This window comes from Symphalangus syndactylus, chromosome 4 (assembly GCF_028878055.3).
Source record: "Symphalangus syndactylus isolate Jambi chromosome 4, NHGRI_mSymSyn1-v2.1_pri, whole genome shotgun sequence".
NCBI lineage: Eukaryota > Metazoa > Chordata > Mammalia > Primates > Hylobatidae > Symphalangus > Symphalangus syndactylus.
In genome coordinates this window covers 43,243,333-43,263,500 of record NC_072426.2, presented here as the reverse complement: position 1 = coordinate 43,263,500, position 20,168 = coordinate 43,243,333, and the positions used below count along the sequence as shown (strand labels likewise).

The following is a 20,168-nucleotide window of genomic DNA, read 5'->3' as shown; positions in this document are numbered from 1 at the left end:
CGCCCGGCCAGGACTGCTGCTTCTTTACCTGCATCACGTCAAATTTGGGATGCAGAAGCTTTGCGATGAGATGCAGAAGCTTCAACTAGGATTGCCTAGTTTTTAATTCATACTGAAAAGATAGTGATAGGCACTCTTCCTGGATGAGGAAGTATTTCCTTACAGCATGTAGAAATCACAGAGGGGAAGATAAGAACTGTCACAGCTGTTCAAAGAATAGGTTGCTGTCAAAATGAGTATCTACAGTTATGGCCTTGAGAATGGGATGCCTTTCAATCACTTTTGAAAGGAAGTCTTGTGAAATGGAGACAATAAGCCAATATCACTGTTAACATCAATATAGGATTAGCTCAGAACTTAGAGGGGCAAATAATGACTAACATCATGTATATTTCAGAAGTAGGCAATCCCTGCCATTTGCTGAAGAAAGTTGCTGTGAGTCCCCAAAGAACCTGGATCCACCCAGGCCCCAGGTCTCTGCGGGCAGGGTCGGTGTGGAGGTGACGAAGCCCAGCAGAGGCCTCTCACTCCCAGGCTTCGTGGTGACAGGAGCTGGGATAGGGCTCCACTTTGCATCATGAGATAAAACATGTGTATTGCTACCATTTAGCCCAGACTATACACATATACATATACGTTACCAAAAGCATCACAGAAACTGCAGCCTTGCCTGCTTCTCTCCTACTGATGGAAGAGGGGCTCAGGTGGCCCAGAATAATAAACAGGATCTGCACAAGAATCCAGAAAGGCCTATCTACACCCTCAGGTGCTTCCCCATCCCCACTCAGCCACTCTGCCCCATCGCCCACCCTCTCTCCCAACCTCTGAACCGCTCATGTCCCAATCTGGAAAGCATCACTGAGTTTCCGCATCAATGGTCTCTTTCAGACCGTCTGCTATGCTCCAGCTGCTTTCAAGTTATTACAGACTCCATGGTCTCTGAAATATTAACTTTTAAAAGATAAAAGCCACTTCAGGGATACAATTCACATAAATGTAGTTTACTAAGAAGCATTTCTAGGTTGTTAGAAATTTTAAAGACACAAACTGTTCAACTTTAAGACTGTGAATTCCCTTTTCTTCAGCACAGAAGGAAGGTTTCAGGTTATATCTGGCTGGAGGTGACCGCTCCTCAGCAGGACTGCAGTAAATGTTCACAAGGCCATTGCCTTAGAAACCAAATGTTAAGTTTGCAACCCTTAAGAAATCTCAACCGAGGCTGTAGGTCAGCAGCTCTGATCTCTACATGGGAGGGTCACCCGACTTCTGCTTCTAGGAGCTGGCCACCTTCTTCACACTAAGCCATCCATTACTGCACCATTGACCCATGGCATCCTGGAGGTTTTCTCAGAGTATGACCAGGCAGAACAAGCGAGGTCCCTCTGCACAGGCTATCTGGCTTTTCCAGGGACTTTGCACACTGACACAACACCCTAACCTCATTCGAGACAAGAACTCGGATTCTCTTGGGTTTCAGTCTAGAAAAGGAGCTCCAACATCTCTTTTAAAAACACTTGCTTCCTGCCTTACTGCTTTTCTAGCCCCTTCTTCTTCCTTTTTAGGCACCTAAGACTGATGTTCTCCACTTATGAAACATCCCCTCTACCAAGTGCCCCACAGCCAGTTCTCCTGCTCCTACTAGGCTTTCTCACCTGAAGCTCCCTTCACCAACCCTCATGCCCAGGCCGCCTCCTCCCCTTCCCACCACCACCTCGGGCTCCAGCCTGGCAGCCCAGTGCATGGTGCCTCAGCTCTAATTTAGGGGGCAAAGCCAATTCTCGTGAGCCTAGAGCAGCATGGACTGCTGGGTCACCACTCCACACCCATCCTTCTTCTAATGTGACCCAAAGGAGCAGTCAGTAGCAAGAGAAACAGAATCTTTGTCTTTTAAGAATTGGGTTTAGGATAAATGTCACTGCAAACTTGGGATCCTTAGCTAAGTTATTTTACAACTGTGTAGTGAGAGACTCCAGAAAGATTTACCTAACTCTGAGCGTGTGTTTACATTTCAAGCGAAAATGAGGTCCAGCACCTTGGAGACATGCCTAGGACATAAAAACTGGAGCCTGGAGACATGCCTAGGACATAAAAACTGGAGCCACCAGAGCTGACCTGGCTCCTAGAAAGATGTATATTCCAGAAGGTTAAAGAGAGAACCCGGGATCCTTCGATTCTGTCTCCAGGCAGCAAAGATGCTTCCTCCCTCCTTTTAGGAGAGGAGGGAAGCAGTTGCCTTTTTCTCCTTCATGTAAACAAAGAAATTCCATTTTTCTCTGTCCCTCACCTATGGAGTGTCTGACCACTAGGGCGGGAGATTTTTCCATCTGACTTTCATCATACCACCCTGGGGTAAGCCCTGGGGTAGGGAGTGCCTATGTAGTTATAATTATTTACATATTATTTTTTTCTCTTACTCTGTAAATAACAAATGCTTCTGATGCAGAAGACGTCACGTGTGCATTCAAAATAAAATTAATGAAGATGACTATTAAAAGCCCAACAGTTACGGCAACAAAGATGATAGGGTCCTATTTGTCACCTGGTTTACTGGAAGAGACAGACAAGAGGCCTGTAGCTGGTTAGGAGGATTGGAGCAATATCCATGGGAACCAGCACAGATCTACTGAAAGGACTGGAAAATGTGTTAGCCAGGGATCAGGAGGTAGGCTTGGAAAATGCTGACAGAATGGCACCTTTGGATTTTGCTGTCCTCCCCAGGTGGGAGGGGAAGGGACCTGGAAATTCTTAGAGATGAGCTTTAGATGGGACGAGAGAAGTTTCTGTCACCGTCTCCTTGCAGTGAGAGGGAGAGGGTTCTTGAGCTCCCTCAGCCAGAGCGGGTCTACGAGGGCTGCAGGGCCACGCTGCAGCAAGGAGGAGGGTGTCTAGCTTACTGACTTGGAGACACTTTTCTCTTCTCCTCTAATCCTTAGTTTCCTTCCTGCCCCAGCTGATCTTCCTGTCTCAGGAGGTACCGCACTAGTCCCCTACACAGGGGAAACAGGACTGTAGGGGAGAGATTTGAATGTTGATAGTTGTGTCAGGTACTAGCACCCTCGTGCCCACGTGGGAGACGGATGCTGAGGAATGCAGAGAGAAACCTCTGTGAGCAGCAGAAACAGTCCTGAAGACTTCTCTCCTAGGGTCCAAACAGGGAGAAGGAGAAGGAGAGCTCTCATACGCCATGCTGTCGCCTGCATTCTGCCTCCCTTTTTGCATTTCCTCCAGCAGAGAGGAAATAGCTTCTCCCTGCAGCTGCAATTTTATCCCTGTAAATGCTGAATTTAACTGTTAGGGTTTGAGCAAAACTTTGGAAAAAAAGAGAAGTTTAAAAACAGCTTTGGTCCAGGTGCAGTGGCTCACACCTGTAATCCCAGCACGTGACCCCCATCTTTAGCTGAACTAAGGAGGAAGTCCTAAAACATGAGGAGAGCATTCTCCCCTGCTCTCCCAACCTGCTACCCTGTGCCCTCTTCCTGACTGCTCTTCTGGGTGCAGTGAGCACTCTGAATTCAGACTGACTGCTGAGTACATTTCTGACTGACAGCTCTGGTCACAGACAGTAGGGGATGGTCCCAGTTCACATACGGTCCACACATAACATCTTGCACACTTCCAGATGTCATAACACAGCAGGACAGATGAATTGGGCAGGACTGCTTAAAACTGCCTCCAGGCAGTCCCTCTGAAAACAAGAACTGACCTGAATTATTTGGGCTGAATTGGGAGGGGCCCCCAAGTTTATCAGCTGATGGGAGATGAGAGGACATATTAAGGGTCTTTTTTTGGTTTGTTTTTTCCTTTTTTTAGCCAGGTGCAGTGACTTACGCCTATAATCCTGCCATTTTGGGAGGCTGAGGTGGGACGATCACTTAAGCCCAGGAGTTCGAGACCAGCCTGGGTAATATAATGAGATCTCATCACTATAAAAAATTTAAAAATTTAAAAATTAACCTGGCTTGGTGGTGTACACCTGAGGTCCCAGCTATGTGAGGCTGAGGCAGGAGGATCACTTAAGCTGGGGAGGTCGAGGCTGCAGTGAACTGAGATCCTGCCACTGCACTCCAGCCTGGGTGATACAGCGAGACCCAGTCTCAAAAAACAAGTCTTTAAGAGTTAAAAAAATTTTTTTGGCCAGACACCATGGCTCATGCCTATAATCTCAGCACTTTGGGAGGCCAAGGCGGGAGGATCACCTGAGGTCAGGAGTTCAAGGCCAGTCTGACCAACATGGCAAAACCTCGTCTCTACTAAAAATATAAACATTAGCTGGGTGTGGTGGTGCATGCCTGTAGTCCCAGCTACTCGGGAGGCTGAGGCAGGAAAATTGCTTGAACCCAGGAGACGGAGGTTGCAGTGAGCCGAGATCGCGCCACCGCACTCCAGCCTGGGTGACAGAGTGAGACTCTATTTCAAAAAAAAAAAATTTTTTTTTTAAGAAACAGTCTCTTTCTGTCACCCAGGCTGGAGTGCAGTAGTGTGATCACAGCTCATCAAACTCCTAGGTTCAAGGGATCCTCTCACCTCAGCATCCCAAGTAGCTGCATCTCGAGTACCTGGGACCACAGGCATGCACCACCATGCTTAGCTAATTTAAAAATTTTTTGTAGAGATAGTCTGGCTATGTTGCCCAGGCTGGTCTCCAACACCTGGTCTCAAGCAATCCTCCTCCCTAGGCATTAGGAGCCTTATCTACGGTGCATGCCTAGAAGGTAATGTCTTACTTGGTAGCCCTAATGATTGTAAACTCTTTGTTATCAGGGGTGCCATGTATGCCCTCTGGGGTCATGCATATGAAAGGTAGGCATTAATTTATCTCTGGTAAAAAACACTGGCTTATACCTAGAGGTGGTTCAAGTCTTTGAGAAAACACCCCAGGTAGATCAAGTAGCCCTCAGACATGCACTCTGTGGGCAGCATACCTATAGTGAGTTATGCCATTGGAAAGGTGGTATGGGCCAGGTGGAGTGGCTCACACCTGTAACCCCAGCACTTTAAGAGGCCAAGGTGGGCAGTTCCCTTGAGTTCAGGAGTTCAAGATCAGCCTGGACAACATGGTGAAACCCAATCTCTACTAAAAACAACAAAAATTAGCCAGTCGTGGTGGCATGCACCTGTAGTCCCAGCTACTCGGGAAGCTGAGGTGGGAGGATCACCTGAGCCCAGAGAGGTCAAGGCTGCATGCAGTGAGCCGTGATCGCACCATTGGACTCCAGCCTGGGTGACAGAAAGAGACCTTGTCTCAAAAGACAAAAAACGGGCTGGGCACAGTGGCTCACACCTGTAATCCCAGCACTTTAGGAGGCTAAGGCGGGTGGATCACCTGAGGTCAGGAGTTCGAGACCAGCCCGATCAACATGGTGAAACTCCTTCTCTACTAAAAATATGAAATTAGCCCGGCGTGGTGGCACATGCCTGTAATCCCAGCTACTTGGGAGGATGAGACAGGGGAATCACTTGAACCTGGGAGGCGAAGGTTGCAGTGATCTGATATTGTGCCACAGCACTCCAGCCTGGGCAACAAGAGTGAAACTCTGTCTCAAAAGAAAAAAAAAAAGAAAAAAGCTGAGCGCAGTGGCTCACACTTGTGATCCCAGCACTTTGGGAGGCCAAGACAGGCATATCACCTGAGGTCGGGAGTTCAAGACCACCCTGACCAACATGGAGAAACCCTGGCTCTACTAAAAATACAAAATTAGCCAGGCATGGTGGCTGATGCCTGTAATCCCAGCTACTCGGGAGGCTGAGGCAGGAGAATCGCTTGAACCCAGGAGGTGGAGGTGGCAGCGAGCCGAGATCATGCCATTGCACTCCAGCCTGGCAACAAGAGTGAAACTCTGTCTCAAAAAAAAAAAAAAAAAAAAAAAAAAAACAAAGAAAGGTAAGAAAGGTGGTAGGAAATTTGTTCTATACTTTAATTGAAGTGACTTATGACCCTGACTCAGCCTGAAAAGCCCTGCCATTCAGGTCAGCTTCAAATCACTGGCCAATTATACAGAAGACAGAATTTGCTACAGATTTCTTCCTCACAAGCCATGACAAAGTCTTACCAAATTAATAATACACCCAGCTATATGTCTTGAGCCAGGTTAATTCAGAAACTTGAGAGTCACCAGGCTTTCTAAAGTAAACCTTTACAGTAAATGAGATTTGTTCAACTGACTAAAACCAGAAGCCTTGGAGGGTGAGCTAAGACCACACAGTGGGGTTGATCTCATCCTGCCCTTGCAATTTCTGCAGGCAATAGCTGAATAAGTGCTGCTTAAGGCGAACCCAACGGATTGGGTCCTAGCACCTGCCGATCACATTAAAACAAAATGACCGGCCAGGCACAGTGGCTCACGCCTGTAATCCCAGAGCTTTGGGAGGCCGAGGCGGGTGGATCACCTGAGGTCAGGAGTTTGAGACCAGCCTGGCTAACATGGTGAAACCCCGTTTCTACTAAAAATACAAAAAATTAGCCAGGCATGGTGGCGTGTGCCTATAATCCCAGTTACTCAGGAGGCTGAGGCAGGAGAATTGCTTGAACCCAGGAGGTAAAGGTTGCAGTGAGCCAAGATTGCACCATTGAACTCCAGCCTGGGTGATAAGAGCGGAACTCTGTCTCAAAAAAAAAAAAAAAAAGAAGTGTTTCCCAGTCACACAGGTAGTAAGAAATATACTCAGACAACTGCCAAGTAAGGCTTCCCTATGACAAGTAAGTCTGACTTCACTTTCAATGCAAAATGAACCTAACACCACCATCTCACATATGAATTCTAATTCTGATTCTGGGCGACAGAGCGAGACTCCATCTCAAAAAATAAAATTAGCCAGGCATGGTGGCATGTGCCTGTAGTCCCAGTTACTCAGGAGGCTGAGGCAGGAATATCTCTTGAGCTCAGGAGCTAAGGCTGCAGTGAGCTATGATTGTGAGACTGCACTACAGCCTGGGCGATAGATTGAGACCTGTCTTGGAGAAGAGAAAAAAAAAAAGACAAAAAAATCTTGAAAGCAGTAAGAGAAAAACTTAAACTCATACAGGCAAATCACAATAAGATTAACAGCTGACTTCTCATCAGAAACAATGGAGGTCAGAAGACAGTGAGATGACATATTTATTTATTTTTGAGAGGGAGTCTCACTCTGTCGCCCAGGCTGGAGTGCAGTGGCATAATCTCGGCTCATTGCAACCTCTACCTCCCAGGTTCAAGCGTTTCTGCTGCCTCAGTCTCCCAAGTAGCTGGGATTACAGGCACTCACCACCACACCTGGCTAATGTTTGTATTTTTAGTAGAAATGGAGTTTCACCATATTGGCCAGGCTGGTCTCGAACTCCTGAACTCAGGTGATCCGCCCACCTCGGCCTTCCAAAGTGCTGGGATTATAGGGGTGAGCCAACACGCCTGGCTGTTTGTTTTTAAGACAAGAGTCTCGCTCTGTTGCCTAGGCTGGAGTACAGTGTGCAATCTCACTTCACTACAACCTCCACCTCCTGGGTTCAAGCAATTCTTCTGCCTGAGCCTCCCAAGTAACTGGGATTACAGGCGCACACCACCATGCCCAGCTAACTTTTGTATTTTTAATAGAGACAGGGTTTCACTATGTTGGCTAGGCTGGTCTTGACCTCAAATGATCCACCCACCTCAGCTTCCCAAAGTGCTGGGATTACAGGTGTGAGCCACTGTGCCCAGCAAATAGATGTACATATTTGGGGGGGTACATGTGGTAATCTGGTACATTCATACATTCATATAGTGCATAAAGACCATATCAGGATAATTAGGATATCCATCACCTTAAATATTTACAAGTTTAATGATTTTTTTTACTATCACAATTGGATAATAATTGTATTAGAAAGTGAATTAAAACACAATTAAGTTTACTCTCACAACACTCAACTTCCTAGAATCTCCCTTTCTCCACTCTTTTTTCCTTTTTTTTTTTTTTTTTTTAGATAGTCTCACTCTGTAGCCCAGGCTGGAATGCAGTGATATAATCATAGCTCACTACAACCTTGACCTCCCAGGCTCAAGCAACCCTCCCACCTCAGCCTCCTGAGTAGCTGGGACCAAAGGTGTACACAACACACCTTGCTAATTTATTGTTTGTGGAGATAGGCTCTCCCTATGTTGCCCAGGGTGGTCTCCAACTCCTGGGCTCAAGTGATCCTCCCCTCAGCTTCCCAAAGTGTTGGAATTACAGGTGTGAGCCACTGCACCTGGCCTCTCATTTTTTTGTTTGTTTGCTTTTTGCTGGTTTTTTTATTTTTGTTTTTTTCTTGAGACAGGGTCTCGCTCTGTCACCCAGACTGGGGTGCAGTGGCTCGATCTCGGCTCACTGTAGCCTTGACCTCATGGGCTCAAGCAATCCTCCCACCTCAGCCTCCCAAGTAGCTGGGACTACAGCTGAACGCCACCATGCCCGGCTAATTTTTGTATTTTTTGTAGAGACAGGATTTCACCACGTTCCCCAGGCTGGTCTTGAACTCCTGAGCTCATGCAATCCACCTGCCTTGGCCTCCCAGTGCTGGGGTTACAGGCGTGAGCCACTGTGCCCAGCCAAATGTTTAAAAGTATATCTAAATCAACTTGTGCACCACCACAATGACCACCACAATAATATACATGCCACACTTTGGGAAATATTGCCCTAATCCATTGTGTGGGATGAAAGTGTGTGAATGGAAATAGAAGGCACTGTCTTTGCAAAGTGCCCTGGTTTGATAACCAGGCTTCCTTCTGAAAAGGATGTCTTCAACGATTTTATGCACTTTGTGCTGAAGGCCCATCAAGTAACCACTAAGCTCTATAGCACTTTAAGTTGGAAAGTGTTTAAGGTGGGAGGGAGGGGAGCTCTTTTTATTACCAAGGCTTTCGACTAGTAAATATAACTATGGCCAACTGCAGGGCTAGAGAAATAAGCTTCGGTTTAAAAACAAAAAACATTCCAGGTGCAGTGGCTCATGCCTGTAATCCCAGCACTTTGGGAGGCTGAGGCAGGCAGATCATGAGGTCAGGAGATCGAGACCATCCTGGCTAACATGGTGAAACCCCATCTCTACCAAAAATACAAAAAATTAGCCACGCGTGGTGGCCTGCCTGTAGTCCCAGCTACTCAGGAGGCTGAGGCAAGAGAATCGCTTGAGCCCCGGAGGTGGAGGTTGTAGTGAGCCAAGCTCACACCACTGGACTCCAGCCTGGGCGACAGCACGACTCCATCTCAAAACAAAAACAAAAACGAAAAACACAGCTCTGGGCTTTCTGAAAAGTCCCATCCCCAAATGCTAGTGCTTTCCAGGTACTGGCAATTTTACATGACCCACAATTACCATTTAAAGGGCACGCCGTATCTTTCTTAGGGTTGTGAAGAGTCAGATGAATGGAAAGTTTAGGAGAAGAGGATTCGGAAAAATGCTGTGATAAAAAAATCAATAAACACAAAAACTCCTCCTTGCAGGTAATTTTTCAACCTGTATTGCAACAGAAATCAAAATCTAGAACAGGGATGAAAGAACAATCATGAGATGAATTTGAGTAACATATCTCATCCTGTAAGCTTCCGCCCTTACTAGATTTCTGTGTACAAGCGCTTGGCCCAATCAGATGGGAGAGGCCTTGTGCACAAGGCCGGGCAGGAGGTGCCTGAGCTCCCTGGGTCCTCCCCAGCATGATCCACAGATGAACCTCCTCTGGTTGAGTGCTCCTTCCACAGCTCCCAGAGACTGAAACTCCCTCTCTCAGATGGTTAGAAATCACAACTGTCCATTTTTCAAAGCATAATTTTCATCATGTATAAATTAAAAATAATATGGGCCATTCCATACTATTAGGAAATGGTAATTTATAAATTAAATAATAGGAAGAGTTCGGGAATTACTGGCCTAAGAGAATCATTCAGTGATTCAATGGGTTGAGAACAGTACATCACAGCATGGAACACATGTACGCCACAGACTGTAGCTGAAGTCCAGAGACTGGAGGGAGCTGGCCAGTTAGGGGAGAAGTTAGGACTGGAATCCAGGTCTCATGGACACACAGGGCCAATAATGCCTGGTTGAACCTGAAAAAGCAAAGCCTGGGCTACAAGAATGTAGTCCTAATTCAGAAGAAAGTTGTTCCTGTGTCTAATACCATGGTGATTTCTCAGCACATGAAACCAAGATGGCCAAAGGATATGCTCCAGAGTGACAGAATGAGGCCTCCAGGACAGCCTGAGATGCCAGATGTGGGTCCCATGCCTGGCTTGGCACCCTGTGAGTTCCACAATAATAATTAACTGCTAACGTTGTCAGGCACGGTGGCTCATGCCTGTAATTCCAGCACTTTGGGAGCCCAAGGCAACAGGATTGCTTGAGCCCAGGAGTTTGAGACCAGCCTGGGAAACACAGCAAGAACTCAACTCTACAGGAAAATTTAAAAAAAATTAGCCAGGCATGGTAGCACGAGCGTGTAGTCCTAGCTACTTGGATGGCTGAGGCAGGAGAATCACTCGCACCTAGGAACTTGAGGTTACAGTGAGCTATGATCACGCCACTATACTCCAGCCCAGGAGACAGAGTGAGACTGTCTCAAACAACAAAACAAAACAAACTGCTCACATTCACTGATAGCTCACTGTGTGCTGGGCCCTCTCCTAAGTGCTTTATATGTATTGTTTCATTTAATCCTTGCAACCACACTATGAAATTGGTAGTATTATCATCTGTTTCACAGATGGGGAAGCAGAGGCATGAAAGGTTAAGCAAATTGCCCATCATCTCATATCTGAAGGCCCTCCTCCCCCTTCTTAAATATCTAACCTGACCAGTGGCATTGCAGCTCCAAGCAGCAGCATGGAAAGCCCACACAAAAGCTGGGTGGAAAGGTGAAAGGTCTTGCAGGCCACTGGGCTTAGGTGGCAGGCAGCAGTACAGCTGGGTTGTGCCTGACCCTGGCTGAGGTCTGGGTGGAATTAGCATCTTCCAGTTATGATCCATTAGCAGGGACTAAGGGTCAGGCTCCTTGCCTCTGCCCTGAAGGAGACATGGGAAGGAAAATGACAGATGTGTTTTCCAGGTGTGTCCTCAGGGCAATAGGACCTAGTGCCCCTCACTATGTCCCACCTGGCACCCAGGTCAGGGCTGGCCCAGCATGGTTCTTGATCAACAACTAAAGGAAAGGACTTGATCTATTCCAGGCAAGATGGAGGCAGAAGAGAAGACTTAAAAATACTTCTATCGGCCAGGCACAGTGACTCACGCCTGTAATCCCAGCACTTTGAGAGGCCGAGGCGGGCAGATCACCTGAGATCGGGAGTTTGAGACCAGCCTGACCAACATGGAGAAACCCCATCTCTACTAAAAATACAAAATTAGCCAGGCGTGGTGGCGCATGCCTGTAATCCCAGCTACTCGGGAGGCTGAGGCAGGAGAATTGCTTAAACCCGGGAGGTGGAGGTTGCGGTGAGCCGAGATCATGCTATTGCACTCCAGCCTGGGCAACAAGAGCGAAACTCCGTCTCAAAAAAAACCAAAAAAACAAAAAAACTTCTACCTTCCGGCAGGTGCAGTGGCTCACACCTGTAATCCCAGCACTTTGGGAGTCCGAGGCAGGTGGATCACTTGAGGTCAGGAATTTGAGACGAGCCCAGCCAACATAGTGAAATCCCATCTCTACTAAAAATACAAAAATTAGCCAGGCGTGGTGGTGTATGCCTGTGATCCCAGCTACTTGAGAGGCTGAGGTAGGAGAATCACTTGAACCTGGGAGGCAGAGGTTGCAGCGAGCTGAGAGCGTGCCATTGCACTCCAGCCTGGGCAACACAGTGATCTCGAGAAAAACAAAACCAAACCTTCTACCTTCCAATCCCCAAATCCACCCTTGACCCAACAAAACAAACTCCCCCACAACCCAAGCCACCATAATAACATGTGTCTGCTGCTGCTCTTTAAACTTATACTGGGGTCATCTTTTGTTGCCGTTCAAAATATTTTTTCCCTTCAGTTGATACAGATGTTCTAATTCTCCTCAAGGGATTTCTTCCTTTTTGATCCTCAGTGCCACTGTGCCTCTGGATAATTTAAATGAGTCTACTTAGGTTTCCATTTTCTGGCTTTTTCAAGCACCTGCATTCCTTATTCCTTGGTATCTGGAAGGCATTTTGTTTTACAGAAGGTGTTCAAAGACTCAGGAACTCAAAGGTCAAAATGTACATTTGTAACAGAATTAGAAACAAAGATTTACTAGAGAGATATACTGCCTCCATAGCTCAGGAGACCCAATATTGATTGTTAAGATGTGAATTCTCCCGAAATTAATCTATAGATTTAACATAATCCTTTTCTTTTTAACTGGAACCCTTCATTAATTTGTATGTCATCCTTGCACAGGGGCCACGCTAATCTTCTCCGTATTGTTTGAATTTTAGTATATGTGCCGCCAAAGCAGGCACTAACACAATCCTAATAAAAACCTAAGTAGAATTTTTTTTTAGAAATAGACAAGTTGATTCTAAAGTTTACATGGAAAAAGCAAAGAACCAATAATAACCAAATAAAAAGAAACAAACTTGAAGGACTCAGAATGTCTGATTTCTATACAGCTACAGTAATGAAAACACTGTAGTATTGGAGAAAGAATAGGTGTATCAATCAAGAAAAAAGAACAGTCTAGAAATAGACACACACATGTGGTCAATTGCTATTTGACAAAAAGCCAGCGATATCCAATGGAGAAAGGACAGTCTTTCCAACAAGGGAGTTCCTGAAGAATTGGACATCCATATGCAAAAAATAATAACCTCTGGCCAGGAGTGGTAGCTCATGCCTGTAATCCCAGGACTTTGGGGGGCCGGGGCAGGTGGATCAACTGGGGTCAGGAGTTCAAGACCAGCCTGGCCAACATGGTGAAATCCCTACTAATCCCCCCATCCCTACTAAAAATACAAAAAACATTAGCCAGGTGTGGTGGTACATGCCTGTACTCCCAGCTAGTCAGGAGGCTGAGGCAGGAGAATTGCTTGAACCCAGGAAGCATAGGTTGCAGTGAGCTGAGATCACACCACTGCACTCCAGCCTGGGTGACAGAGCGAGACACCGTCTCAAAAAATAATAATAATAATAATAATAATAATAATAATAATAATAAAAACCTCAATCCATAATTTGTACCACATACAAAAATTAACATGAAATGCATCATAGATTTAAATGTTAAATCTCAAAATAGAGGTGGGCAAAGTGGCTCACGCCTGTAATCCCAGCACTCAGGGAGGCTGAGGTGGGAGGATCACTTGAGCCCAGGAGTTAGAGATCAGCCTGGGCAATATGGCAAAATCTTGTCTCTACTAAAAATACAAAAATTGGGGCCGGGTGCAGTGGGTCACACCTATAATCCCAGCACTTTGGAAGGCCAAGGCGGGTAGATCACCTGAAGTTAGGAGTTCAAGACCAGCCTGGCCAAGATGGTGAAGCCCCGTCTCTACTAAAAATACAAATATTAGCCGGGTGTGGTGGCATGCGCCTGTAATCCCAGCTACTCGGGAGGCTGAGACAGGAGAATCGCTTGAACCCAGGAAGTGGAAGTTGCATTGAGCCAAGATCTCGTCATTGCACTCCAGCCTGGGCATCAAGAGTGAAACTCTGTCTCAAAAAAAATAAAAATAAAGGCCGGGCGCGGTGGCTCACACTTGTAATCCCAGCACTTTGGGAGGCTGAGGCGGGCGGATCACGAGGTCAGGAGGTGGAGACCACAGTGAAACCCCGTCTCTACTAAAAATACAAAAAAATTAGCCAGGCATGGTGGCAGGCACCTGTAGTCCCAGCTACTCAGGAGGCTGAGGCAGGAGAATGGCGTGAACCTGCGAGGCAGAGGTTGCAGTGAGCCGAGATGGTGCCACTGCACCTAGCCTGGGCGACAGAGCGAGACTCCATCTCAAAAAAAAAAAAAAAAAAAATTAGTCAGCTGTTGTGGTGCACAACTGTAGTCCCAGCTACTTGGGGGTGCTGAGGCAGGAGGATCACCTGAGCCTTGGGAGGTTGAGGCTGGGCTGCAGTGAGCCGTGATCGCACCACTGCACTTCAGCTTGGGTGAAAGAGCGAGACTCCATCTTGAAGAAAAAAAAATTAAAACATTCAAAAGATACTGGTAAGAAATTAAAAAGACAAGCTGGCCAGGGACTGTAGCTCACACCTATAATCCCAGCACTCTGGGAGGCCAAGGAGGGTGGATCAATTGAGGTCAGGAGTTTGAGACCAGCCTGGCCAACATGTCAAAACCCTGTCTCTACTAAAAATACAAAAATTAGCTGGGCATGGTGGTGCACACCTGTAGTCTCAGCTACTTGGGAGGCTGAGGCAGGAGAATCGATTGAAAGAGGGAGGTGGAGGTTACAGTGAGGCGAGATCGCACCACTGCACTCCAGCCTGGGTGACAGAGTGAGACTCTATCTCAAAAATAAATAAATATTAAAAAATGAAAAGACAAGCCACAGTCTGGGAAAAAATCATTTGCAAAACACGTATCTGACAAAGGACTTGTATCTAAAATATATGAAGAAATCCTACAATTTAATAAGGAAAAAAACTTTTTTCATGGGTAAAACATTTCGACAGATACTTATTAAAGAAGATACAGGCCAGGCATGGTGACTCATGCCTATAATCCCAGTGCTTTCGGAGGCCGAGGCCGGTGGATCACCTGAGGTCAGGAGTTCAAGACCAACCTGGCCAACATGGTGAAACCCTATCTCTACTAAAAATACAAAAATTTGCTGGGTGTGGTGGCAGGCACCTGTAATCCCAACTACTCAGGAGGCTGAGGCAGAAGGATCACTTGAACCCAGGAGGCAGAGGTTGCAGTGAGCCAAGAAAGATCACGCCATTGTACTCCAGCGTGGGCGACAAGGGTGACACTCTATCTTAAAAAAAAAAAAAAAAAAAAAGAAGATCCAGACATAGCAAATAAGCACACAAGAAAAGATGCCCAACTCACTAGTCATTAGGGAAATACAAATTAAAGTCACAATGAACTACCACTATCCAACAATTTTTTTTTTTTTTTTTTTTGAGATGGAGTCTTGCCGTCTCCCAGGCTGGAGTGCAGTGGTGCTATCTCGATTCACTGCAAGCTCCGCCTCCCGGGTTCATGCCATTCTCCTGCCTCAGACTCCCGAGTAGCTGGGACTACAGGTGCCCGCCACCATGCCTGGCTAATTTTTTGTATTTTTAGTAGAGACAGGGCTTCACCATGTTAGCCAGGATGGTCTCGATCTCCTGACCTCGTGATCTGCCTGCCTCGGCCTCCCGAAGTGCTGGGATTACAGGCATGAGCCACCGCACCTGGCCCACTATCCAACTATTAGTCCAGCCAAAAATAATAAAATAGGCCGGGCACAGTGACTCACACCTATAATCCCAGCACTTTGGGATGCTGAGGTGGTTGGATCATCTGAGGTCAGGAGTTCAAGACAAGCTTGGCCAACATGGTGAAACTCTGTTTCTACTTAAAATACAAAAAATTAGCTGGGCATGATGATGGGCACCTGTAATCCCAACTACTTTGGAGGCTGAGGTAGGAAAAATCGCTTGAACCCGGGAGGCAGAGGTTGCAATGAGCGGAGGTTGCTCCATTGCACTCCAGCCTGGGCAACAAGAGCGAAATTCCAACACACACACACACACACACACACAAAAAAAAAAAAACTGGTAACAAAAATAATAACATACTGATAATATCAAATGAACTGGAATTCTCATACATTGATGGCACGATTGCAAAGTGGTACAATCATTTTGAAAAGCAGCCCTCCAATTCACACCTGGTTATTCACCCAAGAGAAATGAAAACATGTCCACAGACCTGTTGATGAATGTTATTATGGTTCTATTCAAAATCACCAAAATCTCACCTAGGTGCAGTGGCTCATGGCTATAAATCCCGGCACTTTGGGAGGCCAAGACGGGAGGATGGCTTGAGACCAGGAGTTCAGGACCAGTCTGGGAAACACAGTGAGACCCCATCACTACAAAAAAAGTAGCTGGTGTGGTGGCCCACACCTACAGTCCCAGCTATTCAGGAGGCTGAGGTGGGAGGATGGCTTGAATCCAGGAGTTTGAGGTTGCAGTGAGCTGTGATTGCACCACTGCACTCCAGCATGGGTGACACAGTGAGACTCTGTTTCAAAAAATTAAAATATAAAAATATAATTTATAAGTAATTACCACTATGTAGTACCAGTCAGCCATGCGTTGCCAGACCCTACATCTCCCTTCCATCAAATGAATACGGTCACAGCTGATGGCTTTAGACTCGTTTGGTTTACAAAGCATTTCACAAGGGACCTCCTAATCCTTAATGAACTGCTAAAGAAATGGCACAGAGCCGGCCAGGCACAGTGGCTCACACCTGTAATCCCAGTACTTTGGGAGGCCAAGGCAGGTGGATCATGAGGTCAGGAGTTCAAGACCAGCCTGGCCAAGATGGTGAAAGCCCATCTCTATTAAAAATACAAAAAATGAGCCAGGCGTGGTGGTGGGCGCCCGTAATCCCCGCTACTCGGGAGGCTGAGGCAGAGAACTGCTTGAACCCGGGAGGCGGAGGTTGCAGTGAACCGAGATCATGCCACTGGGACTCCAGCCTGGGTGACGGAGCAAGACTCCATCTCAAAAAAAAAAAAAAAAAAAAAAAGAAATGGTACAGAGCCATGGAGAGGAACCTCACATCAACAAGAAAAAGGATCACTTTGTATACCTTTTCCTCAAAAGATAAATTAAGAGAAAAAACAGACAATTATCATGGAATAAGCTTAACATTGCAAATGATCTTGACAAGCAGTTTCTGTCTCCTCATCTATTAAAAGCTAGCTGTTCTAGAAATTTCTCTACATTGTAAAAGCTTAACGTGACTTTCTACTAGCACAGAATGTAGCTAACCCTCCAGGACGGCCTCTGAAAACCCTCCGATCTATGAAACCTATGAACCTATGGGATGTCCAAACTCTGCCCCTTCCAGAAACCTCCACTGTGGGGTTGAAGGTCGGGGGAATAACATCTTCAAACAGGGCATTTCTGCATCCCAATGCCACAACTTTGGAGCAAGGCAAGCACGGTGGCTGCCATTTATAAGGGGAGGACTGCTCTGCCCCAGGTCACATGGTTAATACTCTTCAGATGGCCCAGACTTCATATCTAGTGTTCTTTCCATGATCTTCCAATGCACACACCTCCCTAGGTGTGGGACGTGGGTAGTTTTTACTGTGATCTCTGTCCACTCCACAATGGGGCTCTGAGACATGGCTCTCTGTAAGGTGGGCCCTGGGCTCATGGGACAAGATGATTGGCTCTTTCCACAGGAAGATACTCCAAAGGGACCCAGAGTTTCCCAAGAACGCCTCCAACATCTACCCACAAGGAGCTCGGCAAAAACGGGCTTCGCTGGTAGAATGAGACTGGAGCATTCAGATTATTCTCCTGCCTCTTGGATGGAGACCATCAGCATACCAAGGTCTCCCGAAGCCTTTGCACTCATGATACCTGTTTAAACATGGTATCCAAACACACTCAACTAGGAAACTCTCTTTCATGTAATCCCTACTTACATCCTACAGAACTAGTGTTTCTGCACCCTAGAACAATGCTATTAACTTCCTTGCACTTATACGTTGATTTAATGACTTAAGAAAACTTGTTTCCAAGAAAAAATAATACATGTAATATGCTAACATTTATGTAAAAATGGAGGCAGATATGTCTATCCATATTATTTGTAGATTTATAAACTATCTATGGAAGGATTAGAAAACTGGTCACTGCAGCCATTTCCAGAGAAAGGCAATCAGTGGTTGGGATAGGGAAATGAGAGACTTTTTCCTGTATACCCTTTCATACTATGTGAATGTGTTACAGGAGCAACCCATCAAGTGAAACTCAAATTAAAATAAAAGGTACTAAAAGTAATATATATTTAAAAATCAAAAACAGGCTGGGCACGGTGGCTCATGCCTGTAAGCCCAGCATTTTGGGAGACCGAGGCAGGCAGATCACGAGGTCAGGAGTTCAAGACCAGCCTGACCAACATGGCGAAACCCCGTCTCTACTAAAAACACAAAAACGAGCCGGGCTTGGTGGCAGGCATCTGTAGTCCCAGCTACTCAGGAGGCTGAAGCAGGAGAATCGCTTGAACTCTGGTGGCAGAGGTTGCAGTGAGCCGGGATCGCACCACTGCACTCCAGCCTGAGCAACAGAGCGAGACTCTGTCTCAAAAAAAAAAAAAAAAAGCAAAAAGCAAGAACATTTACAAGTGCATTACACACACACCCCACAGCCATATTCCACACCAGAGATAAAACAACCACTGTTGGCCGGGCACGATGGCTCATGCCTATAATCCCAGCACTTTGGGAGGCCGAGATGGCAGATCACCTGAACTCAGGAGTTCAAGACAAGCTCGGGCAACATGGCGAAACCCTCTCTCTACTAGAAATAGAAAAAATTAGCCAGGTGTGGTGGCTCATGCCTATAATCCCAGCTACTTGGGAGGCTGAAGCATGAGAATCGCTTGAAGCAGGGAGGTGGAGGTTGCAGTGAGCCAAGATCACACCAGTGCACTCCAGCCTGTGTGACAGAATAAGACTATCTCAAAAAAGAAACAAAAATAAATAAATAAATAAAACAAAATAACCACTGTTAATATTTGGTGCTTGGGCCGGGGGCAGTGGCTCACGCCTGTAATCCCAGCACTTGAGCCCAGCCTGGGCAACGCGGTGAAACCTCATCTCTACCAAAAAAACCCCACAAAAATTAGCCAGGCTCATAACCCAGTCTTGAAATAAATAAATAGATAAAAATTAAAAAATAAAATAAAATAGTTGATGCTTGTACTTAGTCCCACTTCTCTATTTTTGCTTTTGTTGCCTGTGCTTTTGGTGTCATATCTAAAAAATCATTGTCAAGATCTATGCCATTAAGCTTTTCCCCACGTTCTCTTCTAGGAGTCTTAGTGTCCGGTCTTACATTTAACTCATTTTGAGTTGGCTGTTGTGGATGGTATAAGAAAAGGGTACAGTTTCATTCTTTTGCATGTGGAGATTGTTTTCCCAGGACCATTTGTTGAAGAGACCCTCTTGTCCCCGTTGTGTGTTCTCAGCACCCTCGAGGAAGATCAGTTGACTGTATATGTGTGGGTTTATTTCTGGGCTCTCTATTCTGTTCCATTGCTGTATATATCTGTGTTTATGCTGGTACCACGTTTTAATTACTATGTCTTTGTAATACCTTTTGGCTTTTGTTTGTGTGTGTGGTTTTTGTTTTGTTTTGTTTTGTTTGAAACGGAGTCTCACTCTATGTAGTGGCGCAATCTCAGTCACTGCAATATCTGCCTCCTGGGTTCAAGCGAATCTCCTGCTTCAGCCTCCAAAGTAGCTGGGATTACAGGCTCCCACTACCACACCTGGCTAATGTTTGTATTTTTAGTAGAGATGGGGTTTTGTCATGTTGGCCAGGCTGGTCTCAAACTCCTGACCTCAGGTAATCCACCCGCCTTGGCCTCCCAAAGTGCTGGGATTATAGGTGTGAGCACCATGCCCGGCCTGTAATGTATTTTGAAATCAGGAAGTGTGATGCTTCAAGCTTTGTTTTTTATTGTTCTTTTTTTCAGGCAGCCCCCCAGCCAGAGAGACTCCCAGCTGTGTTTTTCTTTCTCAAAGTCATTTTTGGCGGAGGCTAAAGTGGGAGGATTGCTTGAGCCCAGGAGTTCAAGCCCAGCTTTGGCAAAAGAGCGAGACCCTGTCTCTACAAAAAAATTAAAAATTAGCCGGGTGTAGTGGCACGCACCTCTGGTCCCAGCTACTCGTGAGGCTGAGGTGGGAGGATCGCTTGAGCCCAGGAGATCAAGGCTGCAGTGAGCTGTCACTGCACTGTTGTACTCCAGCCTAGGTGACAGAGCAAGACCCTGCCTCAAATAATAATAATCGTTTTGGCTATTTTGGGATCCTTTGTGAGTCCATACGAATTTTAGAATTGTTTTTCCTATTTGTGTAAAAAAGCTGTTGGGATTTTGATAGGGATTGCATTGAATCTGCAGCTCACTTTGGGTAGTATGAACATTTAAAAAATACTAAGTCTCCCAATCCATGGATATGGGATGAAATTACTTCAACACAATAAAGGTCATATGTGAAAAGCCCACAGCTAACATATTCAACAGTGA

At 46.1% G+C, this 20,168-nt stretch overlaps 1 protein-coding gene and 1 non-coding gene across 4 annotated transcripts in view; both read right to left on the bottom strand.

Annotated features, from left to right (window-relative positions):
- STOX1 (storkhead box 1) overlaps positions 1-20,168 on the bottom strand; it is a 67,075-nt gene that overhangs the window by 34,826 nt on the left and 12,081 nt on the right. The window contains exon 1 of one of the 3 annotated variants that reach the window (XM_063637174.1): positions 10,784-10,962. The exons of the other annotated variants lie outside the window; for them this stretch is intronic. The gene's annotated coding sequence lies outside the window, so the exon portion shown is untranslated. Of the gene's footprint in view, positions 1-10,783; positions 10,963-20,168 lie in introns of those variants that run through there. 3 annotated transcript variants of the gene reach the window in all.
- Positions 12,308-12,414, bottom strand: LOC129481374 (U6 spliceosomal RNA). The gene has a single exon (XR_008657384.1). It is a non-coding gene; the product is annotated as a U6 spliceosomal RNA (small nuclear RNA).